The 23,033-nt window shown below is 38.9% G+C and overlaps 1 pseudogene; it reads left to right on the top strand.

The window, feature by feature from the left end:
* Positions 1-748: 748 nt before the first annotated feature.
* LOC142626436 (peptidyl-prolyl cis-trans isomerase FKBP62-like) lies at positions 749-22,593 on the top strand (annotated as a pseudogene).
* Positions 22,594-23,033: the final 440 nt, after the last annotated feature.

Genomic DNA, 23,033 nt, shown 5'->3' with positions numbered 1-23,033 from the left:
ACATACCTGCAAACTTCCGTTGGTAGGGACAAAAGGGATTTTGAAGGATCGCCTGAAGCCGGTTGTGAGGAAAGAGGAGACCGTTTGAGGGTGAGGGTGATTTCTGTTGAACGCCGAGGGGTTGAGGGTGACTGGTTTGGGTGTTTGAGTGAGAGCGTTTGAATTTTGAGTGAGAGTGTTTCGGAGAGAGCATTTGAGAGATTGAGAGAGTGTGAGTGTTTGAGTGAGGTTGAGAGAGTATGATTGTTTCAACGAGGGGTTTGAAGGTGCGCGTGTGTAGATATCGAGTCTTATAAACTCGATTTCTACGTGGCTACAAGTGGAAAATTTGTCCACATAATGGTATTGACGAAAACCGCAAATCGAGTTTTAAAAACTCGAGTTTTTCTTAGATCTCGAGTTAATAAAACTGGAGTTGCTAGTTTCCTACATTCTTTTGCACAGTGACAACTAACGAAAATGTTAGATATTGAATGGTAAATGGCAACCAAATTCTAACTTGGTCTCTTCTATTTTCTATATCATATCCAATGTTTGAAAAGTTCATTACGAGCGGCAAGTAGCAACCCAAACCAAATCCAACAGACAGACAGACAGTTCATATTTCTGGAACCATCCAGACTGTTATAGATTTCAGAACTCTCTAGATTCTAGAGTCATCCCTCCCTATCTTCCAACCTATATATCTAACACCTCTCACTCTCACCCCCCTCCAAGACCAAGAAAAAGCTGGCATTGCCTTTAAGCAATGGATGAAGACTTCGAGTTCGACGTGAACATGGAGGATGATCCAGTTCTCAAGGTGGGTGGCCGTGAAGAGAAGGAGATTGGTAACAAAGGGCTAAAGAAGAAGCTTCTCAAGGAGGGTGAAGGATGGGACACTCCTGCTGGCGACGAAGTTGAAGGTTTGTTTGTAACATGCTCTTTCAGTCCTCTTCTTTTTTGATTGAGGATGAGAAGGTGTTTGAGTTGATGGGTTGGTGTTGGTTTTGCAGTTCATTATACTGGGACGTTGCTTGATGGAACTCAGTTTGATACAAGCCGTGATAGGGGGACCCCGTTCAAGTTCAAGCTTGGCCAAGGTAATTATTTCTCATTATCTTTAATTTTACGTCTCCTGCATTTGCTTAATCTGTTTCCCTGGGGCTGGGTATGCTGGTTCTTAATAATATCTGAGACTGACTGATCACGTCACATGTAACCTTGTCCTTGGTCATTGCTATATGCTTTTAAAGGAACAGCAGCTAATTTGAGTTTGTAGCCGATGGGCTGGTTTCTCTTTCTCTTACGAGACTGAATTAGATGCTATTTGAGCAAGGTTTTATGTTCTTCTATGAATCACTGCGTAGATTACAGACAAGGGAAACAAGAACTTTAAAAGCATATCAAATGGTGAAATCTCCATATCAAGAAATTAAGCTTTTAATTTATGAAAACATCAAACAAAAAAGCTTTTATAATAGAAAAGACTGAAGTCTAGGCTCCATATCGCCTACCCTTATTGGCAATACTTAATTAGGCCCTCTTGATGCACATGAGAATATCTATTTTTATTTTTTAAATGTATATAAGAATAATCTGAAACTATCTTCCCTGATATGGGATTAATGATCTCCAATATTAATTACGTTTCTCCTATTGTATAGTGTACATATGAAAATTTTAGGACTATGTATTTAGCATTTAGTTATTACAGTAACGGATATAAAATTCATGTCTGATCTCCTTGAGTTTCTGTGAGTTTGGTTTTGGTGGGTGCTTTCCCTCTTTCCTGTGTTGTGGGTTTAGTTTTCAAGTATTGCAGGACAAGTGATCAAAGGATGGGATGAAGGTATCAAAACCATGAAGAAGGGTGAGAAAGCCGTTTTCACCATTCCTCCTGAGTTGGCCTATGGCGAGTCTGGATCCCCTCCAACTATTCCACCCAATGCCACTCTTCAGTTTGATGTGGAGTTGCTGTCTTGGAACAGTGTCAAAGACATATGCAAGGATGGGGGAATTTTCAAGAAAATACTTACTGAAGGGGAGAAACGGGAAAATCCAAAAGACTTGGATGAAGTTTTTGGTAAATTATTGATCAGGCACTTATTCTTGAATGATTGATATAACCTCAATGAATATGATTCATTGTTTTTCTAACAATTTGATCATTCTGTTCACTGCAGTTAAGTATGAAGCTTGGCTTGAAGATGGGACACTCATTTCGAAATCTGATGGGGTGGAATTTACTGTTAAAGATGGTCTGTCTCCATTCCTCTTCGACATTTGTTTGCATGTGTGTGTGTGTACACCTACATATGTAAATGAACTTCTTCAAGTGACCTCAATATTTATTTTGTCCTGTGGTGTGCAGGTTGTTTCTGCCCTGCCTTGGCAAAAGCTGTGAAAACAATGAAGAAAGGAGAGAAAGTCCTCTTATCAGTGAAGCCACAATGTAATTTCAGATCTTGTTACCAGCTAAATATTAATGTTCTATTTTGTTTGTAGGAATAATGGTTAAATCATTAAATTCACCATTTCTTTTAACCGTTTAAGCTTTTGAGATGATTGGATCATGGTATGAAAGTAATTGTTAAATAATTAAATTTAAAATTTCAGATCATTGGGTATTTTTTGTTATACTTTGTAGATGCATTTGGGGAGATGGGTCGACCAGGCTCTCATGACGAGGGTGTTGTGCCTCCAAATGCTACCCTCCTGATAACTCTTGAGTTGGTCTCTTGGAAGGCTGTTTCTGATATAACCAAGGACAAGAAGGTTCAGAAAAAGATCTTGAAGGAGGGAGAGGGATATGAGCATCCAAATGATGGGGCAATTGTACAAGGTATTTGATGAGGAATGAAGAAAAATTAAATTACTCCAGACCGTCCATGGTCATCCACACCAGCAGCCGTCCAGAAGAAAGCACCAAGACAAGGCTAATGCCCGTGGTCGTTCATAGGTGAAAACACACCCGCAGCACTCATCCTAGGAAAGCTATCATCCCCGTCCTGAAGGGGTTCGTCCACAAGAGGATCCCTAGACGAGACCTTTACACTTGGAAATTACTGAGTACATTTCACCACTCCGCAACATATGCATAACTTCCAGTGACCGTTGTATGAGAAAATATAACTCCTAAACCGTTATGGAAGTTATCCCTGAACCCTCGCACCTCCTCAAATCCAGGGGAGATTACAATCCCAATAACAGTTCCTAGGACACTATATAAACACTCATTTAGACCAGAAAAAGGTACGCTTGATATTTTCCCAAAAAGTTGGAACTCCAAAAATAAAGAGAGAAAACTAACTTTGCCATCGGAAGGTTCTTGGCCGGCAACCCCGGTCACCTTTGATCGCTTTTCTTTTTTCCAGGCCATCGCAAGCAGTCCTGTCAAGTCCGAAGCATCCAGCCTACTGATTTTCTTTTCATCATCAGTTGGCACCGTCTATGGGAATCTATTCATTGCTCTTTTCGTTCGAATATCTGTTTTTGTTGTCAACGATTAGCCTTTCTTAGACAAAAGGCTGAATGGTTCAAACAAGATCAAGGGCTACCAACCCAAGCCACCAGGAGAGTAGGGATGCTTCTAGTAATCCCCTTCGCGATCGCAGGTCAGCGCCTGTCATGCAACTGCCTTTTGTTCAACATATACAATCCATGGCTGCTGCTATGGCAGAACTGACCCGTCAGAATCAGGAGTTGAATAGGGAGATCAACCTTAGGAGGCAGCGCCAAGATGGGCACACGGAAGGATGAGCCCAGAGTCAGGAAGGTGGAGGAGAAGATGTTGAGTCCGAAAATCAAACAAGGGGTACCGCTCCAAGAAAAGTGCCACACTTGGAAAGAGAGTTGGACCAAATGAGAAAAGCCATGGATGAGATGAGGGAGAAGATGAGGCGGGCAAACCCAATGGATGATTTAGTTCACCGAACGGACTCCCCTTTCACAGCTTCCATCAACAGTCATCCCCTACCTCCGAAATTCAAAATGCCTTCCTTGGATTCGTAAGATGGAAATCATGACCTGTGTGATCACATTGCTACTTTCAAGACGACCATGCACCTTCAAGGTGTCCCGGACGAGATTATGTACAAAGCTTTCCCTACCACACTAAAGGGACCAGCGCGGGTGTGGTTTAGCAAAATACCCCCAAACTCAGTAGGATCGTTTGAAGAGTTGAGTAAATTGTTTGTCAATAATTTCATTGGAGGACAACACCACAAGCGCTCCTCTTCTAGTTTGCTGACTATAGAGCAAGAGGAAAATGAGAGTTTGCGGTCCTTCATTACCCGGATTAATAGGGAAGCCTTGACGGTAGACAAAATGGATGACAAGTTATTGTTGGCCGCCTTCCATAATGGGGTCAATTCTAACTTATTCATCCATAAGCTCTACGAGCAAGAACCACAGACTATGGTCGAACTCGTCCATTCGGCCCAAAATTTCATGAATGCTGAGGACGCTATCGTAGCCAAGAAGAGAAAAAGAGCAGAGCGCTCGGAAGCGGGCCACCAGCGATACTCAGATCAGGGACCTCGTCCAAAGAAGGCTCGAGTGGACGAGAGAAAAGACAAGGACGGTAAGAAGGCAAGTTCCTCAGCGAGGAATCAGCAATACACACCCCTCACTATGCCACTAGAGCAGGTTCTTACGCAGATCAAGGATGATCCGTCCTTAAAGTGGCCGGATAAGATGAAAGGAGATCCTAACAAGCGCAATAGAAGCAAGTATTGCCACTTTCATAGAGACCACGGGCATGACACGGACAAGTGCTTTGATTTGAAGCAGCAGATAGAGAACCTCATTAGACAAGGAAAGCTAAGGAACTTCCTTGGACGAGATCAGAGAGATGAGAAACTGAAAGCGAAGGTGGAAGAGTCATCACGACCCCCATTAGGAGAGATAAGAGTAATTATCGGAGGAAACTCGACAGCGCAGTCATCCAAGTCGAGGAAGACATACCTGCAGGTGGTACAGAACGTCCAACTGTTTGGACGACCTACTAAGATGAGGGAAGTAGACGAGCAGGCCATTACGTTCACAGACGAGGACGCAGGGCGACTTCACCACCCACCCGATGACGCGATAGTCATCACCCTACTCATTGCTGACTACATGACCAGAAGGGTGTTGATAGACAATGGCAGTTCTGTGTACATTCTGTATTACCCCGCCTTCCAGCAAATGAGGCTAGGACGAGATCAACTTCGACCAGTGAATTTTCCATTGGTGGGATTCGGAGGAATGAAGGTGCAACCAGTGGGCACCATCACATTACCAGTGGTCGTTGGAACATCTCCACAGCAGATAACTAAGGAGGTAAATTTCCTTGTTGTTGATTGTGCATCATCATATAATGCAATTATTGGAAGACCAACTCTGAATGGTTGGAAGGCGGTAACCTCTACCTACCACTTGTCCATCAAATTCCCGACCGAGCATGGAATGGGCCAAGTACAAGGAGATCAATTGGCCGCTAGAGAGTGCTACTTAGCCATGCTGGTGATGGACGAGCATATACAGGCAATGAGTATAGACGGGAGAAGGATCACAGTGGAACCCATTGAGGTGTTAGAAGACGTCCCTTTGGACGAGAACCAGCTTGAGAAGTTCACTAGAATTGGGGCGAGCATAGAAGAAGAGGCAAAGCATGCTTTGGTCCAATTTTTGAAGAAAAGCCTCAATGTCTTTGCATAGAGTCATGAAGACATGCCTGGCATTGATCCAAGTGTTATCACTCACAGCCTGAACGTGTGTCCCCATTCAAAACCAGTGTGTCAGAAGAAAAGGGTTTTCGCTCCTGAGCGAGACAATGCCATCAAGGAAGAAGTCCAGAAGTTGGTTACCGTGGAGTTCATCCGAGAAGTTTATTATCCAGATTGGTTGGCGAACGTAGTCATGGTGAAGAAAGCTAACGGTAAGTGGCGAATGTGCGTGGACTTCACTGACTTAAACAAAGCTTGCCCTAAGGATAGTTACCCATTGCCATGCATTGACCAGCTGGTGGACTCGACGGCAGGTCATAGGGTGCTGAGTTTCATGGACGCCTTCTCAGGTTACAACCAGATAAAGATGGACAAAGCGGATCAAGAAAAGACCTCATTCATTACAAGCCAAGGGTTGTATTGCTACAAAGTAATGCCCTTCAGTTTGAAGAACGTAGGGACGACTTACCAAAGACTGCTTAACCACATGTTCCGTCCTCAAATCGGGCGAAATGTGGAGGTTTATGTAGATGATATGCTGGTGAAAAACCTGGACAAGGACAATCATTTAGACGACCTTCAAGAGACTTTTAATACACTTCGGCGGTATAACATGAAATTAAATCCAAAAAAGTGTGCTTTTGGAGTTTCGTCGGGGAAGTTTTTGGGGTTCATGGTTTCGCACAGAGGAATTGAAGCAAATCCAAACAAAATCCAGGCGATACTGAATATGGAACCACCAAAAAATATCAAGGAAATCCAGTCTCTTACCGGACGAGTTGCCGCCCTTAACAAGTTTGTGTCGAAAGCTACTAACAAGTGTTTTCCATTCTTTAAAGTCCTCAGAAAGGCATTTGAGTGGACAGATGAGTGTCAAAAGGCCTTTCAAGACTTGAAGAAATATCTCATGACAGTGCCGTTGCTGAGTCCGTCTGTACCTGGAGAAGAGCTGTATTTGTACTTAGCGGTGTCCCCACACGCAGTAAGCTCGAGGTTGGTCAAAGAAGAGGGGAGAATCCAGAAACCGGTTTATTATACAAGCCGTGCAATGAGAGGAGTAGAAGGATGATACCCGATGATGGAGAAGCTAGCCTTTGCCTTGATTACGGCTTCCAAAAAGCTGAGGCATTATTTCCAAGCTCATATTATCAACGTCATAACAGATCACCCCATAAAGAAGGCAATGAACAAGTTGGAAGCCGCTGGACGATTAATACAGTGGGCTATGGAACTTAGCGAGTTTGACATCAAATACCTTCCAAGGAGTGCAATAAAGGCGCAGGCATTAGCAGATTTCATCGCAGAGTTCACCCCTAGCCAGGATGAGCTGGACAAAGACGAAGGAGTTGAAATGTGGGTTATTAATGTAGATGGATCGTCCACACTATACGCAGGAGGGATTGGAGTCATACTAAAGTCCCCAAAGGGTGACAAGTTGGAGTACGCGGCCCATCTACAGTATCAGACGACCAACAACGAGGTTGAGTACGAAGCTCTACTCAAAGGATTGGAATTGGCTAAGTCCTTAGGGGTGGAGTTGATAATAGTCAGAGGAGATTCTCAGCTAGTCATCAACCAAGTAAATAGGATGTGTGATACCAAGGAAGATCGGATGAAGAAATACCTCAGCAAAGTGAAACGACTTGCGCGAAAGTTTTCAGCAGTAAGTTTTGTTCAACTCCCAAGGGAGGAAAATTTGGAAGCAGATGCCTTGGCAAAAGCAGCTTCGGTAGGAGGAGTTACGGACGAGTACGACAACGTCCAATATATGCCAAGCATAGACTTTTCGGACATACAGCAGATAGGAGGGGAAGAAAATTGGATGAGTCCAATAGTAATCTATCTTAAAGATTGAAGGCTTCCAGAAGACAAAGACGAAGCTAGGAAGTTGAGGGTTAGGGCAGCCAAATACGTCCTCATAAACAAAGTGCTGTACAAGCGAGGTTTTTCCCAACCTTACTTAAGGTGCTTGGCTCCTGGCGAGTCAAACTATGTTTTGAGGGAAGTTCATGAAGGAGCATGTGAAAATCATTCAGGAGCGAGATCACTAGTCCATAAGGTCGTCCATGCACGCTACTATTGGCTTACAATGCAGGCAGATGCTAAGGCCTACGTCAAGGTCTGTGACCAGTGTCAACGCTATAGCAATATCCCTAGACAGCCGTCAGAGTACCAGACCCCAATGATGGTCCCATGACCCTTTGCACAGTGGGGACTGGATATCCTAGGTCCCTTTCCCATGGGAACTAGACAAATGAAGTTTTTGGTAGTAGGGATTGATTACTTTACCAAGTGGGTAGAGGCCGAACCTCTTGCAACAATCACTCAGCAAAATGTTAAAAATTTTGTATGGAAGAATATTCTATGTAGGTTTGGAGTACCCAGGGTACTAGTATTGGATAACGGACGTCAGTTTGACAATGCACCCTTTAAAGACTTTTGCAAACATTTTGGAATCAAGAATCACTATTCCTCACCCTCCCATCCAGAGGCGAATGGACAAGCAGAAGTAGTGAACTGATCCCTGCTGAAAATCATCAAGACTCGGCTTGAGGGGGCAAAAGGGATATGGTCAGACGAGTTACTAAGTGTTCTTTGGGCCTATAAGACGACTGTATAAACTCCGACAAGAAAGACCCCCTTTAAGCTAGCCTATGGAAGTGAAGCTGTCATATCAGCAGAAGTTTATATGGCAAATCATCGAGTGATGAAGTATCAGGAGAGAGAGAATGGGGAACAACTTCGTCTTGACCTCGATCTTATTGATGAGGTAAGAATGGATATGGCGTAAAGGACAGCAAGATACAAGAATCTTATAGCTAGGCAGCATGATGCCATGGTGAAACCCAGACGATTCAGTGTTGGGGACCTTGTTCTCAAAAGAGTCTCCTTAGCAGCCAGGAATCCAGCTCATGGAAAATTGGGACCCAATTGGGAAGGGCCCTATAGGGTAATCAACTGCAAGAGGCAAGAGTCATACTACCTGAAGGCCCTGGACGGACAAAAGTTAGAGCACCCTTGGAACGTGGAACACTTGAGGAGGTACTATCAGTGATGAACTTGGACGAAATAATCCGGGGACGAGGTTGATACTAAGGACAACTACAGCCACGATCTATGTGTTTACTTATGCCTACTGTTGTATTCTTATTACTACTATAGTGTGTACTAAGAATAAAAAGTGCACTAGTTCTTAAACTTTTGCACCTTCTACAGACCAGTTTGTAAAAGACAAGGTTATGTATTTTCTTAAGTGTTTTAATAAGGCACCAGCTTCTAAAGCGTGCCATATTTGTGGACAATGTTCATGCAATAATATGGTTTGGATTTCTGATATACTTAATCTAGTTTCCATAATGATACCCATAAGGGGGGCAAAAATCTAAGACGAATAAAAATCTCTAGACGCAGGGATGTAATGTTCATAAGCTTTCCTCGAAATGAGGATAAAAAAAAAAGCTAAGGCATACTCGTCTAAGCTTTCCTTGAAATAAGGATAAAACAAAAAGAAAAAGCTAAGGCATACTCGTCTAAGGCATACTCGTCTAAACTTTCCTTGAAATAAGGAATAAAGCAAAAAGAAAAAGTTAAGGCATACTCGTCTAAGAAGTAGATAGACAAGAAAAAGACATATGTCAAAGCATAAAATTCCAAAGACGAGCATCTAGCCAAGACGCCTCAATGTCTTAGGATGAGTAAAACATTATAAACCTCTTGCAAGGAGACGAGTGATAATTGCCCAAAGGACGAGGTAAAATACTGGCAGTCGTCATTGTCGTCCTAGGACGAGTTACACTTGTAAAAATTTGACTGGCTAACAAAGACGTCCATGCCTAGGTGGGTCGTCCATAAGAAAATCACATGGACAGCCATTCAACACTTAGAACACTGTTTAAAAGCCAATGACATAAATGGTGAAAATAGTGGATAAACTCGTCCACACAATAAATAATGGATAAAAGAAAAATATTCTTTAGTCTAAAGAGGGTAGACGACCATCGTCCAAAAACCCTCATAAAATAAGCCATAAAAGGCAATTGTTAATAAACTCGTCCAGAATACTCTGGACGAGATAATTGTACTCAAATACATCTTAAAAAAGGTCCAAAAATAACAGACCAAAAGAAAAGCAGAATAACAATAGCACTAAATTGAAAATTGTCTTCAAGAAGGGGGGGCATCAACGTTGGGGTCGTCCTGAGATGGCTTGGTGGTGGCATCGTCCTCAATATTAACATCGTCTGAGCCTGTTTGGAGGAGAGAACTTGCAGCAGCGCTAAGGTTGAGTTTAATGGTGCTAAAGTCAACTCCAGGAAAGTTGTCTATAGCGTCCATTCTAAAATCTTCAAATCCTGCTGCATAGTTCGTGTCCAGCAGGTCAGTAACCCCTAGACGAGACCTTTACACTTGGGAATTACTGAGTACATTTCACCACTCCGTAACATACACATAACTTCCAGTGACCGTTGTATGAGAAAATATAACTCCTAAACCGTTGTGGAAGTTATCCCTGAACCCTCGCACCTCCTCAAATCCAAGGGAGGTTACAATCCCAATAACTGTTCCTAGGACACTATATAAACACCCATTCAGACCAGAAAAAGGTACGCTTGATATTTTCCCAAAAAGTTGGAACTCCAAAAATAAAGAGAGAAAACTAACTTTGCCATCGAAGGGTTCTTGGCCGGCAACCCCGGTCACCTTTGATCGCTTTTCTTTTTTCCAGGCCATCGAAGGAGCAAGCAGTCCTGTCAAGTCCAAAGCATCCAGCCTACTGATTTTCTTTGCATCATCACTACTACTACTACTATCGTTACTGAAAGTGCTATAACTAGAAGAATCATGGTACTTGTCTATGGCCTTGTCTACACTATCGCTAGACGAACAGGTAGCCATTTCAAACGTCCTTAAGCTTAAAAAGGAAAGCTTGGGAGTGAGAGTAAGGGGAATACCTGGCTCTAGAAGAAAGATACTAAGGATGCTGAGAACACTCCTAGACGAGGCGACGGACGAGAATTTCAAAACAGAAAATCTGAAAAAATGAGAGGGGCACGAGAGGGAAACCACTATTTATAGGTAGAGAAGTCTCGGTATTCACAACGACGAGGCCAATGAGAAGGCGACATGTGGCATCTGCCTCAAGGAGGTAAGTCGACGTGACCAACCACCTATGAAAGCATGACACGTGGTACGCTATCTGAAAAACAAATAAAATAGAAAATAATAATAATAAATGTTCTTGGAAAACTCGTCCTAAAGTCTGGTGATGTACTACATGACCCCTGGACGAAGGGGCAACTGATGAGGAATGAAGAAAAATTAAATTACTCTAGACCGTCCATGGTCATCCACACCAGTAGCCGTCCAGAAGAAAGGACCAAGACGAGGCTAACGCCCGTGGTCGTCCATAGGCGAAAACACACCCACAGCACTCGTCCTAGGAAAGCTATCATCCCCGTCTTGAAGGGGTTCGTCCACAAGAGGACCCCTGGACGAGACCTTTACACTTGGGAATTACTGAGTACATTTCACCACTCCGCAACATACGCATAACTTCCAGTGACCGTTGTATGAGAAAATATAAGTCCTAAACGGTTGTGGAAGTTATCCCTGAACCCTTGCACCTCCTCAAATCCAAGGGAGGTTACAATCCCAATAACTGTTCCTAAGACACTATATAAACACCCATTCAAACCAGAAAAAGGTACGCTTGATATTTTCCCAAAAAGTTGGAACTCCAAAAATAAAGAGAGAAAACTAACTTTGCCATTAAAGGGTTCTTGGCCGGCAACCCTGGTCACCTTTGATCGCTTTTGTTTTTTCTAGGCCATCAAAGGAGCAAGCAGTCCTGTCAAGTCCGAAGCATCCAGCCCACTGATTTTCTTTGCATCATCAGTATTATTGCTAGAAACAAACATTATATATATGGCTTTTCAAGTTCCTTAATTTGTTTGTACAACTTACCCTTTCTTATGTTCTTGTCTTCTTTCAGTTAAACTAATCGGCAAGCTACTAGTGGAAATATGCATGTACGCAGCGGAAAAATAACGGATCTACTTCATTCATAAAAGTTAACATGTACTATGTAAGTTTCAAAATTTGAGAACAAGAGAGTGTACCTTGGAGCGGTGAATTTCAAAACTGAAGATCAGAAGCACTTGGGAACACTTTCAATCTTCACTCCAATTCCACTAACGCCCAAGATGTGTGATCTCTCAATCAGTTCCAAAGGGAGAATGTCAAAAAATGTCTAACGCTTTTTGCACCACTTCGCAATAGTTCTTACAAAAATCTCTACAGAAAAATCTGTATGTTTCTCCCTTTGTATCTAACTAATTATCTAATTGGGCTGGCCTTTTGGGCCTTTCCAATTGGGCTTAAGTGTGTGGCTTGGAGTGGGACCAAAAAGGACCAATAAGACACTAGCTCCAATGGGCCTTGGACTTTTCTGTCAACTCTTGACAAGTCCAAAGTTACCATTAATTATATTTAATACCACTATATAAATATAGTTGCACTCTAGGCCTTATTTATAGATTATATCCCAAGACTTTATTGTACATGCAACCCATTCATAAAATATTCGTAGTAATACAAAGTTATGAAAGAAGACTGCCACTTTGTAGATTGCTACATCTTAATTTCTTGAGTACTCGGTTTAATCCTTTAAGTTATTCATCATATATTTATGAAATCCAATTCCATAAACATATACTTTAGTAACTCCTTACTAAAGTAGTTAGGCCTAACTCTCTGAATAACAAACCCATTAAATTTATCTCAAAGGAATATTTTGTATCTCCATTAAGAGATTACGAATTTCATCTTGAGAATATATGTTCCATCAACACTAAATGTGATTGCCCAACATACTGAGATTTTGACCGTAACTATAGATCTCACTCCTGATATATCAAAACAACCTACACTTCATGATCAGGTCCATTATCCTCTCAGGATTAAGAGTTCATGTAAATATAAGTCATGAGTTTATTATTCAATTGACAGTCATTAGGAGAATAATAAAACTCACAGCGGTCCAATTTAATATATCTTAACTCTTAAAACATATCAACATACCAACTAGAAATTTCCATTTCCATGATCAAGACAAATCATCTTAGTTGATATGTTATAGTCTTCGCAAATGAAATGCCCAATTTCATCACCGACTACGAACTATAATTCTGAGTTTACAAAGAACTTGTGATTTACATCTTCTGTGACTAAATCACATAAATCACATACAATGTATCTCATGGGCTATATGATAATGTCTCAATATTCATGTTACCATTATTTTAGATAAAATAAAACTACTTTATTAATCACAACATTAAGTTATACATAATGTCATATATAATATCATACATAGTATCGTACAATAGGATTTAAGGGCACTAATCCTAACAATCTCCCACTTGGCCTAAAGACTATTGTGCATTAATCTAACTCCCATCTCTTCCAAATGTGACTTGAAAGTCCTTTGGGGCAAGACTTTGGTAAAGGGATCCGCTAGATTCTTTGCACCATCAATCTTTGCTACAACTACATCTCCATGAGAAGCAGTGATGTGATACTTTCTTTCTATGTGCTTTCCTTTCTTGTGATTCCTTGAATCTTTGGATTGTGCAACTGCTCCACCATTGTCGTAAAACAATGTGATGAGAACTTGCTCAATTCTCATAACACCAAAATCAGAAAGGAATTTCTTGAGCCAAACAGCCTCCTTTGCTGCCTCACAAGCAGCAATATATTCGGCTTCCATGGTGGAGTCCGCAATACAAGATTGCTTAACACTCCTCCAACTTATGGCTCCACCTCCCAAGGTGAAAACACAACCCAACTTGGATTTTCTGAAATCTAGATTTGACTCAAAATCTGAATCTGTATAGCCAATGGGAATTAAATCCTCACAACGGTAAACAAGCATATAATCTCTCGTTCTTCATAGATACATGAGAATATGCTTTACAGCTTGCCAATGTTTTGGTTCTAGATTTGATTGATATCGGCTAACCATGTCAACTGAATAACAAATATCTGGTCTAGTACAAAGCATAGCATACATGAGACTTCCCACAGCAGAAGTATAGGAAACTTGTCTCATCATGTTTTCTTCCTCTTGAGTCTTAGGCCTTTGGTCATCAGACAAAGGAACTCTATGTCTAAAAGGAAGTAATCCTTTCTTGGAGTTTTGCAGGCTAAATCGTTCTACAACCTTATCTATATATCCAGCTTGTGACAAACCCAACATCCTATTCTTTCGATCTCACTAAAGCTTGATCCCTAGAATATAGTTAGCTTCACCCAAGTCCTTCATATCAAATTGGCTTGACAACCAAACTTTAACCGATGACATTACCCCTACATCATTTCCAATGAGTAGAATGTCATCTACATAAAGTACTAGGAACATTACTACTTTGTCTTGATGTCTCTTGTACACACATGGTTCATCAAGATTTTGTTCAAAACCAAATGATTTGATTACCTGATCAAATCTGATGTTCCATGACCTAGATGCTTGTTTAAGTCCATAAATGGACCTTTTCAACTTGCATACCATATGCTCTTGGTTCTTTGCTATGAAACCTTCCGGTTGCAACATATAGATTTCCTCTTTAAGATTGCCATTTAGAAATGCAGTCTTGACATCCATTTGTCAAATCTCATAATCATAATGAGCAGTAATGGAGAAGAGAATTTTAATAGATTTAAGCATGGCTACTAGCGAAAAAGTTTCATCATAGTCAACCTTCTTTTTGTGTATACCCTTTCGCCACTAATCTTGCTTTAAAGGTTTCAACCTTTCCATCTATTCCTCTCTTCCTCTTGTAAAACCATTTGCAACCAACAAGTTTAATGCCATTAGGCGCCTCTACAAGATCCCAAACTTGATTGGAATACATGGAATCTAATTCAGATTTCATAGCTTAGACCCAATGATGTGCATCTATATCATTTATTGCTTTATCATAAGTGTAAGGATCCGATTCAGCTTCTTCTGAGATAGCTTCATAAGTTTCTCCCAAACCTATAAATCTCACAAGAGGCCGAACAATTCTCCCACTACGACGAGACACTTGTGTACTAGATGATGGAAAAATTCTGGTTTTGTATCTCATACAAAACCCACAGTGGAAGCGACGAACTAGGATCTATTTCATTCATGATTGATAACGTGTACAATGTAAATTTCAGAATTTAAGAACAAGATAGCGTACCTTAGTGTGGAGAAATTCAAAACAAAGATTAGAAGTACTTGGGAACACTTTTAATCTTCACTCCAATTCCACTTTACGCCCAAGATGTGTGGTCTCTCAATCAGTTTTTCTAAGGGAGAATGAAAGTGTGTCTCACACTCTCTCACACACCGTTTCTTTTTCTTTTCTAATCTCTTCTAATAAAAATTATGTATGTTTCTCCCTTTATAACTAACTGATTATCTAATTGGGCTGGCCTATTGGGCCTTTCCAATTGGGCTTTAGTGTGTGGCTTGGAGTGGGACCAAAAGGGACCAATAAGACACTAGCTCCAATGGGCCTTGGGCTTTTCCGTCAACTCTTGACAAGTCCAAAGTTACCATTAATTATATTTAATACCACTATATAAATATAATTGCACTCTAGGCCTTATTAATAAATTATATCCCAAGACTTTATTATACACGTAACCCCTTCATAAAATATCCGTAGTAACACAAAGTCATAAATATAGACTGCCACTTTGTAAATTACTACATCTTATCCTTGAGTACCCGGTTTAATTCTTTAAAGTTATTCATCATATATTTATGAAATCCAATTTCATAAATATATACTTTAGTAATTTCTTACTAAAGTGGTTAGGCCTAACTCTCTGAATAACTAAAACCATTAAACTTATCTCAAGGGAATATTTTATATCTCTATTAAGAGACTATGAATTCCATCTTGAGAATATATATTCCATCAACACTAAATGTGGCTGCCCAACATACTGAGGTTTTGACCGTCACTTCAGATCTCACTCCTGATATATCAAAGCAACCTACATTTCATGATCAGGTCCATTATTCTCTCAGGATTAAGAGTTCATGCAAATAGAAGTCGTGAGATTTATTATTCATTTGACAGTCGTTAGAAGAATAATAAATCTCACAGCGGTCCAGTTCAATATGTTTCAACTCTTAAAACATATCAACATATCAACTAGAAGCCTCCACTTCCATGATCAAGACAAATCATCTTAGTTGACACGTTATAGTCTTCACAGATGAAAAGCCCAATTTCATCACCGACTACGAACTATAAATTCTGAGTTTACAAAGAACTTGTGATTTACATCTTCTGTGACTTTTCACATAAATCACATACAATGCATCTCATGGACTATATGATAATGTCTCATATTCATGTTACCATTATTTTAGATAATAATAAAATAACTTTATCAACCACAATATTAAGTCATACACCATGTCGTACATAATGTCATACATAATATCATACATAGCATCATACAATAGGATTTAAGGGCACTAATCCTAACAATAGACAACTCATTAGTAGTATCTTATGGTGTATCCAATACAACCACATCATCCCTAGTTTTATCCAATGGTTGTTGATTTACAGATTCATTTATTTCAGCCAATACAACTCTACTCCTAGGAGTAAAATTATTCATATAGTCATTTTCCAAAAATCTAGCATTTGTACTAACAAAAACTTTGTTATCATTTCGACTATAGAATAAATAACCCCTAGTTTCTTTTGGATAACCCACAAGCAAACATACTTCTGATTTTGATTCCAACTTATCAGGCTTCCCCTTTAGCACACATGTACTGAACAACCCTAAATGTGGAGATACCTTATACTAGGCTTACGCCCACTCCACAATTCCATGGGTGTTTTGGGAACAGATTTTAATGTAACTAAATTCAAAAGATTGTGGTATCTAAGGCATACCCCCAAAAAGAAATTGGTAAAGTTGAATAACTCATCATGGACCTAACCATTTTGAAAAAAGTCCTATTCCTTCTCTCTGCTACACCATTTTGTTGAGGAGTTCCAGGTGCAGTCAATTGGAATATAATCCCATTTTGAATTAGGTAATCCATGAAATCCCCAAGAAGGTATTCACCACCTAGATCAGATCGAATGGCCTTTATGCGTTTGCCTAATTGATTCTCAACTTCAGCCCTAAACTCTTTAAACTTTTCAAAGGCTTCGGACTTCCGTCTCATTAGGTACACATAACCATATCTTGAGTAATCATCCGTGAAAGTGATGAAATACTCATAACCTCCTGTTGCTTGGGTTGACATAGGACCACATACATTTGTATGAACTAATTCAAGCAACTATTGGGCTCTTCTGCCTTTTGCATTAAAAGGTCGTTTGGTCATTTTGCCTTCCAAACAAGATTCACAAACTAAAAATTCATCAAAGTCCATGGGCTCTAAGAGTCCATCTTTGATCAGTCTTTGAATTCTATTTGAATTAATATGACCTAAACGCAAGTGCCAAAGATATGCCTCACTAGAATGAAACTTTCTCTTTAATGATTTTACATGAGAGTTAGTATCTAATTCAGAATTGTATAATTCATGCTTATCAGGAATTAAAATATAAAGACCATCTACAATATTGTCATAACAGATAAATATTTTATCATTCTTTATTACAACATTGTCTTTCAAGATAATACAATACCCATGTTTACCTAAATAAGTTGCAGAAATTAAATTCCTACGAACATTAGGTACAAACAGACAGTCTTCCAATATTAAAACCCTAGAATTGAAACACAAATTAAGCACTCCAACAAATACAATTGGAACTCTACTCCCATCCGCTAAGGTAAGAAACAATTCTCCTTCATTCAGTCTTCTGGTCTCCTAGAACCCCTGCAAAGAATTGCAGATAAGATTAGTACAACCTGAATCCACACACCAGGAATCCGTGGGGTTCTGTACCAAACATAATTCAAGAAGAAAAGAATTTTTCATACCCTTGTTCTTGGCAGCTTTAAACTTTGGACAATTCCTCTTCCAATGTCCTTTCTCACCACAATGGAAACACTTTCCTTTGGTCTTCTTTCCCTTGTCGGCAACCCCTAAGGCAATTTGCTTACCCTCTTACTTAGTGAAGTCCTTCTTCTTCTTCTTCTTCTTCTTCTTCTTCTTACCCTTACCTTTCGACTTAGGTTAAGAAGTAGAAGCTTTACCCATATTGGCTTCAACACTAGAAGTACCAAGGATGCCTTCCGCCGCCACTAACTCATTCATTAATTCAGATAAAGAATAAATCTTTTTATTCATATTATAATTCAGTCTGAATTCCTTGAATGATTCCGGTAGTGACTGGAGTATTATATCCACTTGGGATTCTCCATTAATATCAGCACCTAAAACTTCTAATGTATTCAGATTTGAGATCATTGTAAGACAATGCTCTCTCACTAAACTACCTTCAACCATTTTGGTATTATAAATTTGCCTCATGGTTTCTTGCCTTGCAGAACGGCCTTGCTCACCAAACATCTCCTTCAGACTATGCATAATGCCTGAAGCTAGTTCTACATCCTGCATTTGATGCTGTAGAACATTTGAGATGGATGCTAGGATATAGCACTTGGTCATTTCATTAGATTTCTACCAACGATCATATCGTTGTTTTTTCTCAAAAGGAGCATCTAAAAAAGGAAAGTTAGGACATGGTTGAGTAAGCATATATTTATGCTCTTCAGCAGTTAAAACAATGTCCAAATTTCTTTTCTAATCAACATAGTTGGATCCAGTCAGTTTGTTTTGATTAAGAATAGAAACAAGTGGGCTAAATGATGCCATGTTCAAATCTTAAAATAATAAACATGAATATTATAAGTAAACTAGACATTATCAATTTAGTATATAAACATATAGTATGGAATCTTAAGAGAACCATAAAATAATATATGCAACGACAATCCAATCCCATGTTTAAAATTCCTTGGAAGCAAATAAATTATAAATACTATGATTGATTGAGAAATATTTTCATTATTAGTGCTATCATGATAAACTCTTATCAAACACTAATAATATGTTGTTTGTCCTTTAGCCTCTAAGTAATAATGACATAGCTCCGAAGGAAGGTTAACATTAAACTTAGTCTAGTGTACACCATTGACTGAATTCTATGTGAGTCATTAAGTAACTCCACGGTAGTATGGTCGTTCTTAATGTAAAAACACATATTATTCATCATTAAGAAGTTTAATCTGTAGTACCATGAATTAAACACCCTCCGAAGAAAGCAAGGCATATACGCCAAGGTGAGGTGCTTAATCACACTACTATAAACCGTCAATGGAGGCCGTGAGAGCCAACCCTTGTATCTCTCTCCCATTAGATGTTTTAAAATAAAGGTTTTTTAAATTTAAAACATGCATAAACAAATTACACATAGCCTTGCTCTTTATATATGTAAAAACACTTAGAAAAATTATGAATCCACAGTCCTCGATCGATCGAGAAAAATTCTGGTTGCTCGATCGATCCTCGATAGATTCTCGATCAATCGAGAAAAAGTTCTACGAAGCTCGATCGATTCTCGACAGATCCTCGATCGATCGAGAGATCTTCTATCAGCTCGATAGATGCTTAACAGATCCTCGATCGATTGAGCGTTGCGAATTTTGAATTTTCTATAATTTTTCTAAGACAAATTTTCTACGTTTTCATGTACAAAACAACCAACATACTATCATAATGAACATAAATTGATATCAAAACTGAATTACATTGATGCTATAGCCTTAAAGTTCAGTTTAACAAACTTAAACTAAATATTAAACAACATCATAACATCAAAATCAGTTTTTATCAATCAATAATTTCAACAATCATGCAGAAAACAAATTTCTAACAACATAAAACTATTATCTATAATTCCAAAACTATAAACATGTTAAATAGATACGAAATGAAGACCGCTCTGATACCATTTGATGGAAATATGCATGTACGCAGAGGAAAAATAAACGGATCTACTTCATTCATAAAAGTTAACATGTACTATGTAAGTTTCAGAATTTGAGAACAAGAGAGTGTACCTTGGAGCGGTGAATTTCAAAACCGAAGATCAGAAGCACTTGGAAACACTTTCAATCTTCACTCCAATTCCACTAACGCCTAAGATGTGTGGTCTCTTAATCAGTTCCAAAGGTTGAATGTCAAAAAATGTCTAACACTTTTTGCACCACTTCACAATAGTTCTTACAAAAATCTTTACAGTATGTTTCTCCCTTTGTATCTAACTAATTATCTAATTGGGCTGGCCTTTTGGGTCTTTCTAATTGGGCTTAAGTATGTGGCTTGGAGTGGGACCAAAAGGGACCAATAAGACACTAGCTCCAATAGGCTTTGGACTTTTCTGTCAACTCTTGACAAGTCCAAAGTTACCATTAACTATATTTAATACCACTATATAAATATAGTTGCACTCTATGCCTTATTTATAAATTATATCCCAAGACTTTATTGTACATGCAACGCTTTCATAAAATATTCATAGTAATACAAAGTTATGAAAGAAGACTGCCACTTTGTAGATTACTACATCTTAATGCCTTGAGTACCCGGTTTAATCCTTTAAGTTATTAATCATATATTTATGAAATTCATTTCCATAAACATATACTTTAATAACTCTTTACTAAAGTGGTTAGGCCTAACTCTCTGAATAACAAACCCATTAAATTTATCTCAATAGAATATTTTGTATCTCCGTTAAGAGATTACGAATTTCATCTTGAGAATATATGTTCCATCAACATTAAATGTGATTACCCAACATACTGAGATTTTGGCTGTAACTATAGATCTCACTCCTGATATATCAAAACAACCTACACTTCATGATCAGGTTCATTATCCTCTCAGGATTAAGAGTTCATGTAAATATAAGTCGTGAGTTTATTATTCAATTGACAGTCATTAGGAGAATAATAAAATTCACGGTGGTCCAGTTCAATATGTTTTAACTCTTAAAACATATCAACATACCAACTAGAAATTTCCATTTCCATGATTGAGACAAATCATCTTAGTTGATATGTTATAGTCTTCGCAAATGAAATGCCTAATTTCATCACCGACTACAAACTATAATTCTGAGTTTACAAAGAACTTGTGATTTTCATCTTCTATGATTAAATCACATAAATCACATACAATGCATCTCGTGGGCTATATAATAATGTTCTAATATTCATGTTACCATTATTTTAGATAAAATAAAACTACTTTATTAATTACAACATTAAGTCATACATAATGTCATACATAATATCATACATAGTATCATACAATAGGATTTAAAGGCACTAATCCTAACAGCTACATGACGGGACCATCTTTACAAAGAAGGGCCACGATAAGGAGCCATTTGAGTTCAAAGTAGATGAAGGTGGTAACGGCTATTTCCCAATTTTGTGACTTCTATTTGCTTCGATGTTAGTTAATCTTCCAAAGTCAAATTTGGGTTTTTCTTTTCTATCATAATTTTCAAATGGTATTGACGAAACTAACCTTCACTTATGGTTATGATTTGTATCCAGAGCAAGTTATTGATGGATTCGATAGAGCTGTGAAAAACATGAAGAAAGGGGACATTGCTTTCGTGACTATTCAACCAGAGTATGCTTTTGGCCAATCTGAGACACAGCAAGAATTGGCTATTGTTCCTTCCAATTTGACTGTATATTATGAAGTTGAGCTGCTCTCATTTGAGAAGGTAAGTGTAGTGTATTACATTTAACTGTGTGATGTGTTTCTCATCTTGAGATGAATTTTTATTGTCATGAAAAGTGGCTTAGAGAATAATCTATGAAATAATGAATAAAATGCTGCAGGAGAAGGAATCTTGGGATATGAACACACAGGAGAAGATTGAAGCAGCTGGAAAGAAGAAGGAAGAAGGGAATGCATTGTTCAAGGTTGGTAAATATGAAAGAGCATCAAAGAGATATGAAAAGGTACATATAAAAGTTCAATATCTTTGATTTGTTCTAAGATTATGACGTTGTCTACTAGTGATATGGACCCACTTAAAACCTTTCCTCTTGTTGCACAGGCTCTAAGGTTTATTGAGTATGACTCCTCTTTCAGTGATGTGGAGAAGCAGCAGGCCAAGGTACTTAAGATTACCTGCAATCTTAACAATGCAGCCTGCCAGCTGAAACTCAAAGACTACAAGCAGGCTGAGAAGCTGTGTACAAAGGTCTGCCAATATTTAGCCTGAAGGTTTTATTATGTCTTTTCCAACTAGTGGTATAAATTGATTTAGTGCTGACTTCTAGAGATTTCTGTTTATGTAGGTGTTAGAAGTTGACAGCAATAATGTGAAAGCTCTGTACAAGAGAGCACAAGCATACATACAACTTGTTGGTTTGGATCTGGCAGAACAGGATATCAAAAAGGCTCTTGAGATAGACCCAGACAACAGGTATGTTCACTGGTATTGTCAATAATGGGCTATGTTTTCATGTCAACTGGAAAAGATTGTGTTATCTTCAGTACAATTCACTTAATTCAGGGTTTTATTCATTTACATTAGGATCTTGGTTGTGTTGTCAGGGATGTGAAGCTGGAGTACAAGATTTTGAAGGAGAAAGTGAGAGTATAACAAGAAGGATGCCCAGTTTTATGGCAGCATCTTTGCAAAGATGAACAAATTAGAGCAAGCAAGATCAGCAGCAAGTTCACCAACCCCAACCTTATAAACATTGCCTTTTATCTGGTTTTATTACTCTAGTTTGCTATGTCTTTGAAGTCATTCATTAGCGATTGCTTTGTGTCTTGTATGAGCAAAATACACCGCGAAAGCAGGAGCCAGTGCCATTGATAATTGACAGCAAGGTGTGATACCAACCTGGCCTCCTCTCTCTTTTCTGTAGTCTAAACAACTACAGTTTAAGAATTGAGGTTGTGTTAGATTCAGTGAACAGTTATGGAAAGTAGATTAGTGGATTGGTACCAAATTAACCAGTGAGATGTATTATCCTTCTAAGAAAAGTGGTTATTGTATGCTTCCCATGGTCTACTTGCATTATCAGTTTGTCACTGTCCTCACTACAATATAAGAATTGAGGTTGTGTTGAAGCCTGGTTTACCCTTTGTCTGAACATTGTTCTTGTTAGAAAGCGCCTAATGTCCCTTGTTTGTTTTTTGCTTCAACTTTTCTGCTTTCATTTTTTTCTCTTTTGAAACCGTTATTTAAAGGTAAAATACAAACAATGTTATCATTTTCAAAGACAATTGAAAAACCTTAATATTTGCCCCCTGTTAAGATCGACAAGTATCACATTCAA

Source organism: Castanea sativa, chromosome 2 (genome assembly GCF_040712315.1).
Source record: "Castanea sativa cultivar Marrone di Chiusa Pesio chromosome 2, ASM4071231v1".
In the NCBI taxonomy this organism is placed as follows: domain Eukaryota; kingdom Viridiplantae; phylum Streptophyta; class Magnoliopsida; order Fagales; family Fagaceae; genus Castanea; species Castanea sativa.
The sequence above is the reverse complement of the archived record's forward strand: the minus strand, read 5'-3'. Positions and strand labels throughout refer to the sequence as shown.